The sequence below is a fragment of the Ictidomys tridecemlineatus genome, chromosome 4 (genome assembly GCF_052094955.1).
Source record: "Ictidomys tridecemlineatus isolate mIctTri1 chromosome 4, mIctTri1.hap1, whole genome shotgun sequence".
In the NCBI taxonomy this organism is placed as follows: Eukaryota; Metazoa; Chordata; class Mammalia; order Rodentia; family Sciuridae; genus Ictidomys; species Ictidomys tridecemlineatus.
In genome coordinates this window covers 76,436,244-76,457,489 of record NC_135480.1, presented here as the reverse complement: position 1 = coordinate 76,457,489, position 21,246 = coordinate 76,436,244, and the positions used below count along the sequence as shown (strand labels likewise).

Here is a 21,246-nt window from a genome sequence, read left to right as displayed (position 1 = left end):
GCATGCCCTGTATTTGAACAGGTAGAAGGGCAGTGAATTCACCGTGATTTAGAATTTAAAACAGTGAAGCAGTTAAAGGAAGCTGTAACAACCTATGGTCCTCAGGCCCCTTCACGGGAAGCATGGTGGAGTCCATTACTAACATGGACATAACGCCAGCAGATTGGGCTAGCATGTGTAAATCTGTGCTAAACAGAGGACAATATTTGTTATGTAAGGTTGCCAATGAGGAATTTTGCATGGAGACAGCTAGGCGAAATGCAGCAGCCGGTTACCCTCAAAGAAATCTAGAGATGTTGTTAGGAAAGGGACCATATGAGGGTCAACGGCAACAAATTGAATATGATCCTGCTATATATGCACAGATTTCTGCAGACGCAGTTAGGGCATGGAACACTTTACAAGGACATGGAGATTTACAAGGTCAGCTATCTAAGGTAATACAGAGACCTAATGAACCTTACGCTGACTTTGTAGATAGGCTTATTCAAACGGCTGCCAAAATTTTTGGTGACACAGAACAAGCAATGCCATTAATAAAGCAACTGGCTTATGACCAAGCAAATCGTTGCTGCAGAGAGGTTATTAGACCATGGAGACATGAATATTTAAACACATATATTAAATTATGTAGAAATGTTAATGAACAAGGGCAAGTCTTGGCAGCTGCAGTACAACAGGCTTTAGATGCCAGGCCAGAAACATGCTATAATTGTGAACAAATAGGACATTTTAAAAGGAGTTGCCCCATAAGAGGAGGGTTTAACAAAAGTATAAATCAAAGAATAGAATACCGGGTATTTGCCCACGATGCTGTAGAGGGAGACATTGGGCTAATGAATGCCGTTCTCAAACCACCATAGAAGGTACTCCCTTATTAAAAAATGGACAAGGATCAGGTATTTACCCATGATATCATGGAGAAAGGCATCAGGCTTCATTGCCAAAAAACGAACAGGGGGGCCCAATGCTCCGGGGCCCACAACCACAAATATATGGGGCAGTGGAGGAAACCAGCAACACCATCAGGTTGGTGCCCAGGACACATTGTCCATTAAATCCCTCATCAGACAAACCCGAGGGAGCGCAAGGTTGGACATCTGTGCCTCTGCCAGAGCAGTATTAACTCCAGAGATGGGAGTTCAAATCATTCCTACAGGAGTAAAAGGACCTCTTCCCCAAGGAACAGTAGGCTTATTATTGGGACATAGTTCATCTACATTAAAAGGACTTATGATAAGTCCTGTGGTAATTGATCCTGATTATGTAGGTGAAATAAAAATTATAGCTAGTTCTCCAGGAGGAATATCAGTAATTTCACCTGGATATAGAATAGCACAGTTGTTAATAATACCCAGCCTACATAATAAGTTCTCTAGTCTTAATGTAGAAAGAGGTTCCAAGGGATTAGGCTCCACAGGGGTAGATTGGGCTATGTTGTCTTTAAATTTAGATTCTCGCCCAATTCAAAAACTAAATATTCAGGGTCATGAGTTTAATGGACTCCTGGACACAGGTGCTGACCTTAGCATAATATCTCTTCACGAATGGCCAAAACAAGCCACTCAAACACTTCGAGGCCTAGGAGTGGCGACTGATCCCAATAAAGTGCTATGGTATTAGATTGGAAGGATCCTGAAGGATGTGAAGGAACTATACAGCCATATGATTTGGATCACCTTCCTATTAATTTATGGGGACGAGATGTCCTAGATCAACTAGGTTTGATGTTAACAAATAACATCAATCCTAATGCGCCCACTACTAGGGCTAGACAAGGTATCAGGAAAGAAAAAAGATTAGGAAAACAAGAACAAGGTATAGCAGCACCAATTCAAATAGATCAAGAAACAGACAGACATGGGTTGGATTTTCAGAAAGGGCCACTGAGACAATCAAAATTACTTGGAAATCAGAAAGACCAGTGTGGGTTCCTCAGTGGCCCTTGACTAAAGAAAAGATACAAGTAGCCCATGATCTGGTCAAACAACAATTAGCGGAAGGACATTTACAACCTTCCGTATCTCTCCATAATACTCCCATTTTTGTCATCAAAAAGAAATCTGGTAAATGGAGATTATTACAATATTTAAGAGCCATTAATAATGAGATGGTTATTATGGGGCCTGCTCAATCAGGGATTCCTCAATTGTCTGCTTTACCAAAAACGTGGCATGTTTTAGCTATAGACATTAAAGATTGCTTTTTTTCGATTCCAATTCATCCTGAGGATAGTCCACGTTTTGCATTTACTATGCCTGCATTAAATCATGAAGGTCCTGATGAGAGATATGAATGGAAAGTACTCCATCAAGGAATGGCTAACAGTCCAACTATGTGTCAAATATATGTTAATAAAGCAATCCAGCCACTTAGAAATCAAAATCCTGAACTAAAAGTATTTCATTATATGGATGATGTATTATTAGCACATAAAGATAAAAACACATTGCTGGAATGTTATGCCACACTTACAAACTTGTTAAAAAATTATAATCTAGAGATAGGAATAGATAAGATATAATTAAATTTTCCAATTAATTATTTAGGAGTTCTATTATCCTCAACCATGGTCTGTCCACCTAAAATTCAAATACGAGTAGATCAACTCAAATCACTTAATGACTTTCAAAAGTTTTTGGGAGATATAAATTGGATAAGGCCTTATCTAGGCATACCAACAGGAGAGTTGGGAGCTTTATTTGATATTCTAAAAGGTCCATCAGATCCAAATTCACCCCGAATGTTAAGTCCTAAAGCTAGAAAGGTACTAAAAATTATTGAAACATATATGGAAAATATGCATCTAGATAGAATTGATATAAGTTTGCCTTTATTATTTATTATACTACCAACAAAAAATATTCCTACAGGAGTATTTTGGCAAGAAGGTCCATTATTGTGGATACATTTAACTTATTCTCCTAACTCTATTCTTACTAGGTATCCTGAGGCTGTAGGACAATTGATACTCAAAGGAATAAAAGCAGCAAATTGAGTGTTTGGAATTTCTCCCAATAAAATTATTACTCCATATACTATGGAGCAAATTTATGAGTTAGCTAATGAGTTAAATACATGGGCAATAATCATGTGTAAATCAAATATTTCATTTGATAATCATTTACCATCTAATCCTTTGTTGTCTTTTTGGTCTAAGCATCCTGTAGTTTTTCCTAAAATGACAAGACAAACACCTATCATGAATGCTCCAAATATATTCACTGATGGGTCTAATAATGGTACAGCTGCAGTAGTTACCCCTGATCAAACTTTTACATTTTTAGTTCCCAAACAATCAGCTCAAAAGGTAGAGCTTAATGTAGTTTTACAAGCTTTTGTGATGTTCAAAGATTCTGTATTTAATTTATTTTCTGATAGTCAGTATATAGTTAATGCTATAATATCCCTTGAAGATGCTGGTAGGATTTCCCCTTCCTCTACTGTTTTCTCTTTGTTTTCCACTATACAAAGTCTAATCTGGGATAGAAAAGATCCATTCTTTATAGGACATATCAGGGCACATACAGGATTGCCTGGAGCCCTTAGTTTGGGCAATGATTTAGCAGATAAAAATACACATGATATACATATTTTTTCTACTGTGGAAAAAGCTACAAATTTTCATAAAAGGTTTCATGTTAATGCTAATACTTTACAAAAGCATTTTAAAATAACTAAGGAACAAGCCAGGCATATAATAAAACAATGTCAAAATTGTGTGACCTTTTTACCACAAGTTAATCTTGGAGTCAATCCTAGAGGACTGATACCTAACCATATTTGGCAGATGGACGTCACACACTTGCCAGAATTTGGAAAATTAAAATATTTACATGTTACAGTTGATACTTCTTCCGGATTTTTGATGGGCTCCCTTCATGCTGGAGAAAAAACTAAAGATGTTATAGCTCATTGCTTACAAATTTTTGCCACTGTGGGTGTTCCTAAACAGTTAAAAAATGAGAATGTTCCTGGTTACACTTCTAACTCTTTTAAACAATTTTGCTCATCATTTGGTATTGCTCATATAACAGGAATCTCATACAATCCACAGGGACAAGGCATAGTTGAAAGAGCTCATCAAACTATTAAAACGTACCTATTAAAGCAAAAAGAGGGAATTGGAAAGGGGTATATATCTTTCAAAGATAAACTTAAAATAACCCTTTTTACTCTAAACTTTGTAAATTTGGATTCATCAGGACTTAGTGCTGTGGAAAGACATATGTATCCAAAAAATGTACATAAGCCTAAGGTACTTTGGAAAGATATTCTAACAGGACAATGGAAAGCTTCTGACCCAGTGTTTGTCTGGAATCGAGGTTCTGTTTTTGTGTTTCTACAGGGAGAACAGCAGCCGATTTGGATTCCAGAGACACTAACCAAAACAATTTCTACAGAAAAAGAAGATAATTTTACTCAAATCCATAACAGCTGATATCCAGAGCTCCAGCTTGGCTATTCTTACATCTGGGACAGTGATTAACCACGGTGCTTTTTTTCAATATCTATTTTATTATTGCATTTTTCCCACATCATAAAGTTCTATTTTATTTTTTGTGCTCATACAAACCTAGGTTAATGTTTTTCTGATCAGTTTTGTTTTTTGACTGTGTTTTATTTTTTGACTGTGGAGTTTTTAAACATTGCAATGGACATTTTTCCTAGGTAAAGCTACAAGGCCATTATTATTGTCTTATGTGGTGCATGCTGTGTGTGCACTGTTTTGTGTTGCATGTCAGTATGTGTGTATGTCCATATTTTTACATGAGGAGCGCTCATGAAAAAATGGATCAGAATTTTTTTTATTCACGTGATTTAAGTGGTTTAATCTAAATTAGGTAAACAGCTGTTAATGATTGTTTTCAAAGGTGGTTAACAGATCTGTTTGCTTACTATTGTTTTTAAAGGTGATTAACAGATCTGTTTGTTTACTTTCACTTTTACTTTTCATTATATTTAATAATTCTGTTCAGGATAATGTCTCTTTAACATCATTGCCAGAATTCCCATCTCCATCCTAGTCCCGGTGAAGACTAAGAAAACCAAACTACAGCTTCTATGATAGCTATCACAGTAAACTGTATAAACTGATCATCAATGAATATAACTCAACAAGTAATGCTCAATCAAGGACTTGATTTACTTTGGGAGGAAATGGACATATTGATAGACTCTTCCACTTTGAACTGCCTGCAGAACTTTCCTGGACTATATATCAGTTGCATGCATTGTGAAGTATCATCTGGTGCAGCGAATTGTGGTACTGCTGGCATATTTTTGCTGATGGTGTCACCAGTGATGCAATTTCCTTGCCAGCGCACCCCATGTTAATTGTGGTAATGCTGGCATCTTTGCTGATGGTGTCACCAGTGATGCAATTTTTCTAAAGGAGCCGTCAATTGGCTTGGTGTCGTGGTATTTCTGTATCTTCCTCCCTTCTACTAGTGATGGTCTAAAATTTGGGGGCCAACAGAGGTGAGGCAAGAACCTCACCCCCCCCACTGGTGCTTAGGCCTATCCACAAGCATGGCTGAATGCTGGACCGGTAGTCAGTGATGGGTATGATCCAATTGCAGTGGTATCAACCTAAGACAGGAAACTGACGTCTAAAGGTCAGTTCTCCCATGACTGGTAAGAACCATATGTTGAATTGGACAACCTACCAGGCACAGTCCTTAAGCCACATTGCAAGTTGTTTAATTAATCAGAAGGGGGGAGATGCTGAGAGCCATTACCAAGTAGGAATGACGCATCGTAATCCTTGCCAGCGTACCCCATGTTAAATGGACTTGCCTTGGAAATTTGCTGCGAACTTGCTTGTGTGTTTGAGAAAGGTGACCCTGCTCCAGGACGAGGGTGGATCCAGGATTAGGGTGTACCCTGCAGGAAGTATCCCTGTCCTTGGGTTTAGGGCTTGACAATAGGAGTTTTATGGAAGTTGGAGGATGAAGATTATTGCTGCTGGGAGTAGGACGTGCCTGCTGCCTGATTTCCCCCTGAGTTCTCCTGGAGAGAAAGTATTTAGGAGGTGAATTGTGCAGGGGATTGAGATTGCCCCTAAACCTGTGTAGAGGCGGTGTGAGAATTGCTGTTTGAACCTACAAAGCTGTGTGGTGGCTGGTGATTCTGTGCCAAGCCGAGACATTGGCATTTGGCAAATGTGTATCTACCTCCATCTTTATAAATTATCAACAAATAAATGATGAATATCAAAAATTCAAGACCTTGTAAAATGATCAAAAGGCATAAACCAGCACTTTGAGAACTTTTTCTTTTCTCTTTCTTTCTTTCTTTCTTTCTTTCTTTCTTTCTTTCTTTCTTTCTTTCTTTCTTTCTTTCTTTCTTTCTTTCTCTTTTTCTTTCTTTTGTTTTTAATGTACTGAGAGCTAGAACCCATGGGATTTTACCAATGAACTGAATTCCCAGTCCCCTTTTTACAATTTTTTGTTTGAGGCACGATCTGCCTAAGTTGCTCAGGCTAGCCTTGAACTTATGATCCTATTGCCTCAGCCTTACAAGTTGCTGGGATTACAGGCATGCACCACTGTGCCTAGATGAAAAGTCCTTCCTTCTTGGCTTTTTCTTATACTGTTGACTTTCCTTATACCTGTATGACCATCCCTCCCTCTTCATAGTGAGATTATGTATTTACTTCTGAACTCCTCTCTGCTTGGACAGTCTACTTTTCCACACACTGTTCATCAGAGAATAATTTTTAAATAGAATTTCAATCTTTAAAAAATTCCACATATTTCCCTATATAATATTGTCATGTTTATTTACTTACTTCTAATAGTTTTGACTTCTTAAATTAGTTTTATTCAAATGCAACACTTTTCTTGACTTTTCATCAGTCTCCTAAAACATTTTCACATCTCTGCTATGGTTAAAGATAAGTCTGTAAGGTGACTCCAAAAGAATGTTTTTATATTATTGTTTATGTCACACATGCATATATTTTACTTAGCACAAGCCTAGAGTGAGTTTAAATACTGTAATAGTAGACCCATATTAAGTAGCACATTGAGGTATTTAAGTACTTCTTTTTATTTATTATTAGTCAAACATTAACAGTAAATAAAGTGCTATGTATTTTATTATAAGCTATCTTATAAGAGATATGTGTTTCTTTTGTAGAAAATGCACAAATTCAGCAGCTATCCATTGTATCATAGTGTCTATGAAACATATGAGTTGGTGGAAACATTTTATGATCCAACGTTTAAATATCATCTCACAGTGGCCCAGGTTCAGGAGGGATGTTGTTTGAATTGGCCAATTCCATAGTGCTTCCTTTTGACTGTTGAGATTATGTTGTAGTTTTAAAAAAGTATGCTGACAAAATCTACAATATTTCAATGAAACATCCACAGGAAATAAAAACATACAGTGTATCATTTGGTATGTTGCGCTTCCTCTTTCCAATGTCATTATTTGTATGTCTCCAGTAATTTCTGAAATGCAATGACCTTCCTTAGGACATTTATTTTTTATTTTTGTTCTACATGATGAAGTATTCTGTTTACTTGTGCAAATGTACTTTTTGTGTCATGACTGCTCATATACCTTGTAAAACATAAAAGAGGATGATCTTCTATATTCTCATTTTTTTAAACTTTGTAACAACATCATTAGAAATTACATTCTTAAAGCTTTTGATGATTCCAACTTCTGTTTCAGATGCACTATTTTCTGCAGTAAAGAATTTTACAGAAATTGCTTCTAAGTTCAGCAAGAGACTTCAAGATTTAGACAAAAGCAAGTAAGTTCTACATTTATTTATGTATATAATGGATATAATTAACAGGAAATAGAAGTTGACATCTTGGTTACAAAAGCATCTTTGGGACATTTTGACTGTGTTTGTGTCCACTCTACATCACCCTGTGCAGGGTTGCCTACCCCCTAAAGACCTATCTCTGACATTGCTTAGTGAACTGTGCTTCTCAGAGATGCCAGTGTCTTCTTTCTGCCAGCTGATGAGGTACAGCATACCACCTAAACACTGAAGGGTCCTCCATGTGTTACCCCAGCTGTTTTTTTTTTTTAATCTCTTGTTCTTTCATTGTCTGTGCATCACACTTCAACCAAATTCTCTTATTTCCAAAAACATAACTTCTTTCTACCTCTTCTTGAAGTTATTATCTCCATGCAGAAATCCTCATCTGCACCTCCAGCTGGTAAAATTTAATTTATCCAGAATATGAATTAATTTGGAACCATTATTTATGTTAAACATTATATATGTGAAATTTATATATGTTAAACATTAGGATTAATCCTATGTAAAACCATAAATGTAAAACAATTGGAATAAAATTTTAAAGTTGATAATGTGACAATACTGAAATACTATCAACTATGCAAACTGCAAATTTCAAGACTCATCATAGAATTCTTATACTTTAACTTAGTATTTCCACTTATTTTTTTCCTTAAGGATATACTCTCAAGTTTTGCTTAAAAAGATATTACCTAGAGAAAGATAAGAATTATAAAATTATAATATCAAATAAATAAAAACAACCTAATGCCCAGTAGGGGAAGAATTTACTGTACGATCTCCACCAATTTGAACATTTTATAACCATTAAAAATAATCATTTCCGAACACCAGACACACAAAAAGCAAAACAAAAATGATTATTGTAAATATTATATATGTGAATATAATAACATGTGAGTTAAACCAAAAACATACAAATTATGTAGGTTAAATTTTTGACCAAACAGAAAAACTTCAGGGGAATAAAGCAATTAGTATAATAATTGTGTTATATTGACAATACTATAAAGGGAGAAGATTTTTTATCCTTTATGTTTTTCTCCAAGTTTTTTATGTATAAAAAAAGAGAAATGCCTTTTTAAGGGGATCCCAAACACCATTTATTCTACAAAACTGATTTTTCTATCTTTAAAACAAATGATGTTTCCTTCTCCCTCTGACAGACTACCTCATGGCTTGAATTATGTTTTTTGATGGAACTCAGCTTGACTATCCTTGAGTATTTCTATTTGTGCCTGTCCTCTTTATATGATAATTAAGATACAGTGTGTGTCTTTCTTTGATGTTTAGGAATCCTGGAACACCTGTATGTTGCATATAATAACAGTAAATGTCAAATAAGGAAATAAAGTGCATGTTGAGTTTCTAGACTGAAACTTTGAAATCTAAAAAGACACTTCTGGCCCTTCTTTTCTTACATCAATGTTTTTGCTCATCAGAGAACATGAGGTGTTGACTCTAGTACCTTCAGGTTTACATAATAGTCCACCTTAAAATATATACTTCTCTAATCCTCCCTGGAGAAACTGGCATGCTCCAGGAGTGAAAAGACTGTTTACTTAGCTGTCTTGAGTATTAGCAACCCAGGGTTACTCCAAGTTGAATTCAGGTACTATACAAAGAACCTCTGAACAATTTTAGTGGTAGCTACAAGATGAGAAATTCAGACAGAGAAAGGGAGAGATAGAAATAGAGACAGAGATGGAGATGGAGACAAGAGAGAGAAATATAGTTGGGTAAGAGAAAAAGGAGAGAAAGAGAGAAGGGGAAATAAAAAGAAGTGAGTGTGTGTGTGTTTGTGTACTTATCTGTGTGGATCCACATGACCTCTTGCATTTATGGCAATGCTTTGTGATTTTGATTCAGAAACCTGTAACTTCATATTGAAATTATCTTTCACTCTAATCCCCTTTGTTTATTTTGGCTGCTAACAGATAAAATCTATGCCTCCTTTATACTTTCAAAAATACTGAATTCATTATGATAAAAAATAAATGTTGAAAATAACTTAAACCTAAATTTTGGGATCTTAGTTATTGCTATTTTTGTTTTGTTTACATATTGCAGACAATAGGACAACATTGGTGACCTCCTATTTCATTCAACAGCTTTCTATTTGTAAACTTGGGCAACTTGATAAGCTATTGATTCCTAGTTCTGTCATTTTTAAAGTGGAGCTATTGCTGGGCACAGTGATACACACGTGTAATCCTAGCAACTCAGGAGGATGAGGCAAAAGGATCATCAGTTCAAGACTAGCCTTAGTAACTTAGTGATGCCCTAAACAATTTAGTGAGACTCTGTCTAAAAATTTCAAATAAAGTAGAATTAAGAGGCCTGGGGGATATGTCTTAGTGGCTAAGTACCCCTAGGATCAATCCTTAATTGATCAATCCCCAATTTAATTAAGTAATTAAAGTCAATTAGAAAATTATATTTTTAAAATATGGAGGTAGTATCTTTCCAACATGAAGGATTGGCCTGAAGATTAAAAATAATATATTATTTTAGCATTCAGAACAGTGATTACTAAATGTTGTTATTGTTAAAAACAACATAAAAATTAAGAGCAAATTAAACCAATGAATAAAACAATTATTCCTTTTCTAGTTTGTTAATTAAATTATGACACAAGCAATATATTGAATTCAAAACTCATTGTGAGACTATTTAGGACTGTTAGATTAATTTTGATTATAAAAACCATACCACCAGTGTTTGCAATACAAATTTTGTGGTATTGTTGGATACATTGTAGGCTTTCCACTACCTTTGAAAGAACACAAAGATACCATCTCTTATGCTCACAAAAGTTTATCCTTAATAACAAGAATATGTCATGAGTTGTCACTTAAAAAATATTTATAATTTGCCTGGCACCTTACAAAACATTTATAAATTGTCTCATTTAAATATTGATATGACTTCCAAAGTAGATAATTAAGATTCCTAAGGTGAAAAAAGCCTTTCCCGAATTCATTTTCTTAGATTTACCACTTACTATTTCGATTTACATAAAAATTACTATCAATGTTTCCTTTGGCACAAGTCACTGCTTCAATAGTTTCATTAGTCTCAGCAAAATACAATTTTAGAAGATATCAAAAATATGATTATTACCTGTTGTTGTTATTAATTTGCACATTATAGGAATTTTAAATATTTTTGCTTGCTGGGTAGTAAAATTTCATGCACTTATACCTATACTAATTTCCTTTTTAGCCTAATATTATTGAGGATTATGAATGATCAGCTAATGTTTCTGGAAGGAGCATTCATTGATCCTTTAGGGTTACCAGACAGGCCTTTCTATAGGTAAGAAAGAAAATATGACTCTTCACTTTAATATCACATTTTAAAAATGTTGTGCATTGTGGAAAAAAATATAAAAATTGATTTCTTGCAAGCTAATAGAATATTTCAAAATATATATAGTGTCAAATATACTATATTGGGTTTCCAAATAATGTAATATGAGTTTTATATATCTTTCTTTAGCATTTTTTTTGTCTGATTATAAAAAAATGTTTATTTTAGGAAATGTAAAAGATTCAGAAAGACACAAACAGAAAAAAAAATCTCTCAATTCAAGTTTATATTTTCTTACACGATTTTAGCCCTTGTTCTATTTTAAATATAATTGTTTTTATATATATATGCATGATAATAATAAATTTAATAAACATGCATTAATATGTAATAAATATATATTTATTTACTCCCTAAATTTGTTATTAAAGGTTTTTCCACCTAAATTTTGTCAAATGTGCTTATTTCTGATAAGTACCCACTGCCCCCAGGTTGCCCATACTGTGAGTACTGCAAAATGGGTTATGTTATGGAAGAGCCAGAAGTGGCGCCACCTTTCCCTATAGGGACTGTCAAGGGGTCAGGAGTTGTGAGAAAAGGCATCATCCAAAAAGGGTGTCTATTTTACCAATGGTAGCATGGTTGTGTCTCTTTAAAACTTTACCTTGTTACTTGGCAACTTATCCTCTTTCAGGGCTAGCACATTACATGGCTTAGCCCCTTCAATGAAAGTCTTCTTTCTAGGTCTTGTAAACATCACAAATGGTTTTTAATGATTCTTAATGCCTTCAGCTAAGCATTAAGTCACATTTAGAATATGAATTTTTAAAAAATAGAAAAAAGTTGGTTGGCTGGTTTTAAATCGGAATTTAATGATCACAGCAGTGTTATAAGGCCAGGGGTAGTGTGGTGCAGTAAAACTCAGTACTTATTTTCTATGCACATTAAGACAAATAATTTAATTACAGTCAGTTTCATCCTCTGTGAAACTAACAGGAACTTTGTAGAATTCACTTTTAAGAATTAGAAAAATTGGCCAGATGTGGTGGCTCACACCTATAATCCCAGCAATTTGGAAGGCTGAGGCAGGAGAATCACAAGTTCAAGGCAACTTAATGAGGCTCTAAGCAACTAAGTGAGGCTCTGTCTTAAAATAAAATCTAATAGTAATAAAGTAAAATGAAAAAGGGCTGGAATGGTCTTAGTGGTAAAACCTCTTTGGATTCAATCCTCAGTATAAAAAAAATAAAAAGAAAGAAAAGAAAATAAAGAAAGACTTTCAAAAAATTGTAGTAAATTCTTGAAGAATACTAAGCACAATCTATACCAGGTAATCAGCAGTTGTTTATCCTTGTTGCTACTGGTGTTAGCTCTGAACAACTCTGAGCTATCTATTTAAAGTAAAAGTAGTTAATACATATTTCATAGACTAGTCTTTGGAGACTAGTGAACTTACAAGTTTGCTTGCCAAATGACTTACTCAAAGTATAAATTTAGGAATATGAGATCCAAGATTGTATGGTGCTCCTCTTTCTTGTATGTCATTTGTGCAACTAACAACAAAGAATTTTCTCTAGACAGGCATGTCATCTATGCTTCAAGCAGCCAAAAGAAGTATGCAGGGGAATCATTCCCAGGAATTTATGATGCTTTGTTTGATATTGAAAGCAAAGTGGACCCTTCCAAGGCCTGGGAAGAAGTGAGACAGATTTCTCTTGCAGCCTTCACTGTGCAGGCTGCGGCAGAGACTTTGAGAGAAGTAGCCTAAGAGAGTTCTCTTGAAACCTAAGGTTGAATTGGTATGGTATATCAATTGATAAATTAAGAAATAAATGTGGGAGTTTTTTTTGTTTTTTTTATTTATTTGTGTGTGTGTGTGTGTGTGTGTGTGTGTTTACCTTGTTCTTTATTTTTCTTCCTGGGGACAAATAAAGAAGAAAATAAATATTTTTATTGTGTAATTATGTAATTCTGAAATTGAAAAGTTGAACTGAATATAAAAAGTAAAGAAAAAAACTTAATATAATAACACTCTTATCCAACAGTATTAAAAAATCAAGTCAGATGCAGTCGTTTCAGATCTAATCACATTACTGCACACATGGAATTCCATCAGCCTGTTATGGAGCACATGGGAACAATGCATGAAGCTGCTCTGTCCTAAAGCCCTACCCTGCTTGTTGGGAGATTCTGATCTAATCATGTTTCTAGTTAATGTAGTCACTCTGGACCACAAAGGATAATTACTTTTATATTAATATTTTATTATATATATGAATATTGTATTATAAATCATGTATAATATAATGTATATAATCAAATGAACATTTCTAAATCCATCAAGAAATATTAAGTAACATTTTCAATAGTTTTGTAACCCACGTTTTGCTGACCTGTTGTGCCTTTTGTGCCAGACATAATCACTTTTTAAAATTTTATGTTTATCTTTTCTCAGTCTCTCTTTGTTTCCAACTCTCTCTTTCCCTCGCTTTCTCTCTCTCTCTCTCTCTTTTTCTTTAGTACTACCGGAGTTTGAAACTAGGATTCAGGAGCACTCTACCTCACTGAGTTACATTCCTGGTTTTTTTTCATTCTTCATTTTTTGGACTAGGTCTCCCTAAGTTGCCAAGACTTGTGTTTCTAAGAAACATCTGAAGTGAGTAGCAGCTCCAAATCTCTGAATGCAGGATAAACTGCATTTTGTTCCTCATTCATCCACTGGTCCACTAAAGTTGAGAGAATGTCTTTCTCTTATCACTATGGACTTCATATTTCCTATGGAACAGACTTAAGTATGCCTGGACAGGAGATGAATCAAAGAAAGTCTGCATGACAGCTCATTAAGACTGATGGCAATGTCTGGACTTATGTGACTTACCCTGATAATTTTGTGACATCATCAGTAGTGACAAGACTAGAGATGATGTCCATCTGATCTATCACACCAGGGATCACTTTGCTATTTATTGTAGTAACCTGAGGAACTCCAATATACTTTGTGGAAAGTGAGAAAGATCTTTGTAGGTAAAAAAAGAATCTCTTTTCTGATTATCCACAATGCTCACACCATTTGCACCCTGATCTCCTCATGGAAGAATACAGTGATCTGTATGGGTCCTGGAGGTGCTAACCTGGGAAGTCCTGCTGTGATCATAGCAGAGAGACATCCTGGGTCTTTTGATATGGTTCATGGGAGTTATACCATCTGGCTTGTCAACATATTTGTTAATGACAAAAGGGACAAACTATGCATTTTGCTACCCCAAGAAAAGGAATCCATCTGTCTATTGATGAAGAAAGAGACTGGTGGCCAAGTTAACTAGTAGTGAAATGGTTTCTAGTGGCATGTTGGAGAATTCTCAATAATTAAAGATAATACAGTATGATAAATTGCAAAGATAAAAAATATAAATATGTTGCTCAGAACAAGGCAAAACAATTCTGACCTCAAACCCAAAACAAAATTTTGACTTTGTGTGTGTGTGTGTGAGAGAGAGAGAGAGAAATAAACTGTGTAAAATTACCTAAAGTGCTAAAAAAAACCATGGTTTTTAATGTAAGGTGGCCCCATCACTAAAGTAAAAAATTATAGAAGGAAAACAGAAGGTTTCCCTATACACCATCCTGATGAACACATGCAACATGCTAGTGTAGCTTCATTCAAAGAATTTTATGCTAATATTCAGTCCTCCATAAGTATTAATATAAAAAATATAGGTGGTTCTATATTAAATATTAGAGCAGAACTTTGAAATAAATTTTCCAAGAAGCTTCTTGCACCTGAAGCTTCCTATTGAAGAGACTGGCATCTGCCAATATTGTCTTTTCTCTACCAAGGCTAACTCTGCCAATCCCTAGAACAGTGCCCCACTCAGAGCCAGAGCATCCTATCTTCTTTGTTAGATCAGGTCATATTCTTTGCCTTTGAGCCCTTTGATTCTCATTTTCCCCTCTGGAGAGGGTGTGAGTGAGCAGCCCACCCACAATGACAACTGTGCTTCATCTCAGCACAGATTCTCAATATGGGAAGATTCAGATTCGTAATGTAAAAGGATGACTGCATTTCATAAATACCTCACTGCACCGTCTCCAGGGGTCTCAGTTGCCAGGATTAATTAAGATTTGTTGCTCTAATTCTTTGTTTATAAATTGATTACATGATCTGTAACAAATTTTGGGTTAGCAAATTAATGGCTTTGTGAATCTTTTTGGAGACCATTATTATTTTAATAATAACTAAACATTAATTGGGCACTTATTTTATGGCTGGAAATGCATTAATCCTGGCTCATTAAATACTCATAACACATTTCTGATATACTAATTAACAGATAAAAAACCACACATGGTGAGAATAATTAATTTGCTTAACACCAGCCAATAATGGAGCTATTCTACAGGCCCATTCATAAAACCAAAAGGTACCACATTAAGTTACCATTGAGCTTTACATTTCTGATGCCTATGGTTAGTATGTTATTTGTAACTGAGTAGTTATGAATGCCATACTTGAAATATAATCACTCATCATTCCCATCACACTATGATTTATATTGCTTTATAAATCTTTTTTTAAGAGAGAGAGAGAGAAAAATTTTTTAATATCTATTTTTCAGTTTTTGTTGGACACAACATCTTTATTTTTTATTTTATGTGGTGCTGAGGATTGAACCCAGTGCTCTGCGCTTGCCAGGCAAGCATGTTACCACTTGAGCCACATCCCCAGCCCATAATTCTTATTATTGTGATCTTATATAATTTCTTATTGAGTTTTCATGTTTATTCTATATGTAAAATGTACATAATCCATTCATTTTGTTCAGGACTAATTGCCCTCTTAGAAAATGTCCTGAATCATATTGGATTTGCAGAAACTGACCTTTTGGTAGATGACTAATAAATTCAAAGTGCTGAGTATTTACCATTTTGTCCATTAACACTGAAAGTCAGTACCAGGTTATTATAAAAGAAAGTGATAAACATATTCTACAATACATATAGGCTTTTAACTCACCATTTGTAAAAATTAAGTAGAAAAAATTCATCTAAACTGTTCTGTAGGTTAAAGGATGTTCTGTTTCTTGACCTTTGAAGTCCTGGAAGCATAACCTTGCCAAGATTGTTGAGGTGCTGTCTCCTTCCATTCAACACCGGCCTTCCAGAATCCTCCTTTGCTTATTGACTTAACCAGTGCATCTTCTGTAAGGCTAAAGCTGCTGACCTCAAGGGATTTTTAATTCCTATTCACCCAAAGATAGAAAGTTCCTCTAATATATCTTAGCTTAATTACGTATTTGAATGCCACTAGTTTTGGTTAGTGAGAGTCCATTTCTATTATGTACCACACCAACTAGCAGGCCAATATTTTCATAAATTGAAGTATATTACCAACATTCACTATGATATTTATGATGTTGAGTATTTTTATTTTGTTTCTGTTTAACCAAGAAATTTAAAACCGTACTAAGGGATTGGGGATATAGCTCAGTTGGTAGAGTGCTTGCCTAGCATGTCCTTGGTCCTTGGTTCAATTTCCATCTCCACAAAAAATAAATTGTGCTAAGGACACAATTGTGTAAATTAGAGAATCATGTGTAATCAATTGGGAACACAGGTAATGAAATATACCTTATGGATTTTTAAAACCCTTAGTTTGTAGATGCATCTTGAAAGAAATACTATTTCAAAGGTGTTGTTTGACAGATCATACTCATGTATAAATTAAAAGCTCTGACAAGAAAGCAGAAGAAACAATGCTTTCCTCTCATAAATGTGAATGGATCACCCTTAATCACTTTTAGGACAATTTACTGCATTTTTTTCCCTTTTTTAAGGGAAATTTGTTACCTGCTTCTTTTTTTTATACCTTGTGGTTGTGAGAATTTAAAAAAATATGAAGGGGCACTATATCAGTAGAATTTAACCAAGAAAAATGAAAGCATGCAGTGCATTTAAAGCAGAGGCAGTTTAACAACAAGTATTGGTTACACTGGTGAAAGAAGAGCTGAAGGAAAAACACAAGCCAGAAAGTAGCATCACTGGGGATCTGCTACCATCCTAGATGGGAGGGAGAGTGTGACATTACCTACCTTCTGGGGCAGGGTGGTGGACACAGGCATGGAGGAGATGGTGCCTTGCACAGGAAAAGGAGAAGCCCAGTGATTTCTCCTTTTTTTTTTCAGTGAATATTCTTCCAGTCCTTATTGGAAACCAGCTTATGTAGAAAACTGGGAAACTCAGCCCTCAGTGTCACACTACCAGTGACACAGGGCAGAGTAGAGGGGAGAAAAAGAAAGCTTCTGGGGTCTTACGAGTCCCTGCCTCATGCAGTCAGTGCTTATTAACACCGGGCTCCTATTCTTTCCTCCTAGGTAGTTTCCATGCAAACACATGGATTAAAGAAAAACAATAATGGTGATATTTTTAATTGACTAATATTAAGAATGCATCCAAAAATAAATGCTTGAAGAAAGTATATAATATTTAATGCAACAATTATAAAATATAAAAGGCCTGACTGGATACTTTCTTTGAGGCACAGTGCTTGGCATGATTGCCCACTGGAAGTGACTGCCAAAAGAGCATAGAATAGATTTTGAACCCTGTGTTCTGTGTCAAAACACAAGTGTCACTTCAGCTTCTTCACTTCAGTTGTCTTTTACATGTGTGGTGATTTTTGAACTCAAATCTTCCTTTCTAGGTTTCTTAGATTATTCTTTGTCATTCCCTAGATTTTGAGAATTCACTTCCCACCTTTCACTTCATTTTCCTGCACTTTAAGATGAGGTGGTCAGGAAAGGGTCCTCTGTCGCATGCAGTCAGCCTTCCAGTCCTCAAGTGGGTGACCATGCAGGTGCTTTTCTCCCAGACCACAGAAAGCCCTTGGTTTTCCTGGGTCAGATCCCACCCTGTGTGTCCCAGAGAGGACTAAGAATTTCTTCAAAGAAACCAAGAAGTGTTTGCTAGCCACTGGAAAGGCTCCAACACATTTGGTTTTCCTTTTGCTTATTCCATTGCCAGGAGTCCCCTTTCTTCTGTGCTAGAAAGTCAGAGTTGACCTCTAAGGCAGCTCTGACCTAGGCAGAACGAAAGGGAGGAGGAACCAGGAGGTGTCACTACCGGCCAGAAGCCAGACCAAAGGGGACTCTGAACTAACAGTATATGCATACTCATTTGCTGAATCCCAGATTTTAATTTTTAAAATTATATCCTTCCAAATTTCTAAAAAGAGATTATTGTAAGGGTAGAAGTGAGAAACAAATATCAAGCTTATTTAATGAATTTGTGTGGATTGGGACAAACTCATATGTATATATTTTCTGAAATAATGCAATAAAGTTGAATTGAATCTGGAGTCAGAAAGAACTGAATTCAGGTCTTGACCCTATCCCCCTACTGGTGGTCTTGGCTTATGGACTGTACAGTAACCCCTGTCTCACAGCAGAGTTATGAGGTGTGATGTGAGTGTGGATCCTGAAAGCCTTGCACACATTGTTTGGCCAGCCCACTGCTGCAGGTGCTTAATAACTGCTAAACATGAAACATCTAAGAAAAAAAAAAAAGAAGGAGGAAGTATGAAAAAAGGAGAAGCAGGGCAGGGAATGAGCCGGGGGATGGGGAGGAGGGAAAATGTCTGGATGAGTTATTAAAGAAAAGCAAATCTATGTCATACAAACTAAAGCAAAATTTTACTAATCATTTCAGAAAATGCTAATCTATCTATCTACCTATGTATGTAAAAATCCAAAATCTGTCTCTTAAAAAAGATTAATTAAATTGTCAAATTTATAGGACTCATATAAAAAAGGGATAGGGAATTCTAATTAAGAATTTAGGACCAGGAATTAAAAAATCAAATGCACATGCCCTCAGAAATTAATGTAAGTAAGGATTTTTTTTCAAAAATTGTATGCTGACACAGTTCACAATTTCGATGAAATGAACAGATTTCTTAAAAATGTATTGGTCAAAAGCTGACAAAAACCATATGATATTAGTGGTATGATTTTTATTAAAGAAAATTGAACCATTATTTTAAAACAAACAAAAACCTCATAACAATTTAATGATATATATCAGTGAATCAATCTAAACATTTAGACAGAAATACAAACTTAGACAAAGTCTTCCAGAGAATGGAAAAGAGAAGTAATAATTCCCAATTTATAAATTTTATATCTTAGTCTGACAAAGGTGCTGGTAGCAGGCCTTCCCTGGCCCCCAGGGCCCAGCCCCCAATTCCTTGTTCTGCATGTCAATGTGGCCAGCTCACAAGGCCGTGACGCAGGTGGCCAGCTCACAAGGCCGTGATACAGGCTTGCGGTTTCCAGTTTATCTGCCTCGAGCATATGTGTCTCTCGGAACAGCTTGACCTGTTCGAGCCTCCTGAAAGGGGACATGACGGTAACCCAAGGACGCAGTTATTACACTTCCCTACTCGCTTTTGAGTCATTTCCCCAGCTGTTACAAAAGATATATAAGGAGAGCAAACTTGGCAATAAAGGGCACACATGCCTCCTCCTGGATGAAGAACCTTGGTGTCCTGTGATTTTTTAACCTCGACGTCTCTCGCCAGACTCGGTTCCCATTAGCCAGACGCGGCAAAAGGCTTTACAAGAAATAAAAACTATGATACAGACTCTCATGTAACATAGATGCAGCATTTCTAAACAAGTTTCTAGCTCATCAAATTTAGTTACAGATTAAGGCCAAAGATGCCATGTTCAAATGGAATTTTTTCCTAAAATGTGTAACTTAACATTGGAGAGTAGAATTAATATAAATAACCACAAAACAGGAAAAAACAACTGATATGATTCATTGTTGGTTCATAATTAAAAAAAAGGTTTCAATCAATGAATCAAAAAGAATAGTGAGCTTTAATAATCTAACAAAGAATGCCTATAAAATCTTACAGCCAAGTATCATATTTAGTGGAGAATTTGAAAGCTTGTATATGGAGTGTGGGTGACAGGAGGGTATTGCTATCACCAACCAGGTTCACCACTGTTCTGGGTGTCTCTGTCATAGCAACTAGACAAGAAAAGAGTCATAAAAAATAAATCACACATGGACTAGCAAGAATTAAATCTACCATAATTTATAATGTATTATATTACACAGAGCTACCATAATTTGTAAAATTATGGTGTTTGTGTCATTTTATTATATCACAAGCTTGTGAGGTTCTAAAACTTCCCCAAATCCATAAACTATTAATTAGGAAAACTAAAAGCCTATGACTGCACATTTGTGTTGTTTCCATTAAGCATATTAATAATAGCAGGTTGATTATTGACCTTAGAGTCTAGTATTCCAAAAATCTTTAAGTCAGAAGTTTCATTCAGTAGTTGAAATGCAGATGACCAGGTGAGTCTGAGTGGGGCTATTTTTCCTAAACAAGTATTCAGAGATATTTTTTGTTATCTGGGTAACACTGTCAACAATTTAAAACTTCTTGCTTTCTGTTTAAAAAAATGCCAACTGTATCTCACCAACTATAATGAGTTGAACCTGAGATTCATCACTCATCATCAGCAAAAAACTTAAATTGCTCCACTGAAGATTTTAATATGAAACCAATTGATGAGAGTCTGACAGCAGCTAGACACATGTGAAATCCACATTGCAGGTCAGATGTATGTGTTCATTCTCATGTCCTGGCTTCTCATAACATCCCCAGCCTTTCCCAGTCCCTGATGCAGGAGTTGAATAAACCCAAATTAGATTGAAGGTTGCCACCAGAAGGCAGAGGATCAGTGGAATGTAAATATTAATGCATTGGGCATTTTCTGGGGAAGTGATGAAATTTTTTTCTAGAATTAGTTACAATGGTTGTACAATTCTCGATATGCTAAAAATCATGAGCAAAACACATTAGAAGAATGCTTGCCATGAATTTATATAAATTTATCTCACTAACATTATTTTTAAAGCTATTCCTGATATTCTAGTAAATGCTTCACAATAAACAAGTTTATGAAAATGAATTTCAGTAAGCAAATTAATACATTCAATGTGGTAGATTATTTTTGTAGCCATGGAATAACTGTTTCTTAAAGTTACACGTGCCCACAGATCTCATACACACTCTTGTTGTCTGACTTGAGTGGGTCTCAGGACTTCAGTTTCCTGACATGGGAGCT

General features: G+C 35.4%; 1 pseudogene; it reads left to right on the top strand.

The window, feature by feature from the left end:
- Positions 1–12,869, top strand: part of LOC144376686 (putative N-acetylated-alpha-linked acidic dipeptidase) — a 143,857-nt pseudogene extending 130,988 nt beyond the window's left edge.
- Positions 12,870–21,246: the final 8,377 nt, after the last annotated feature.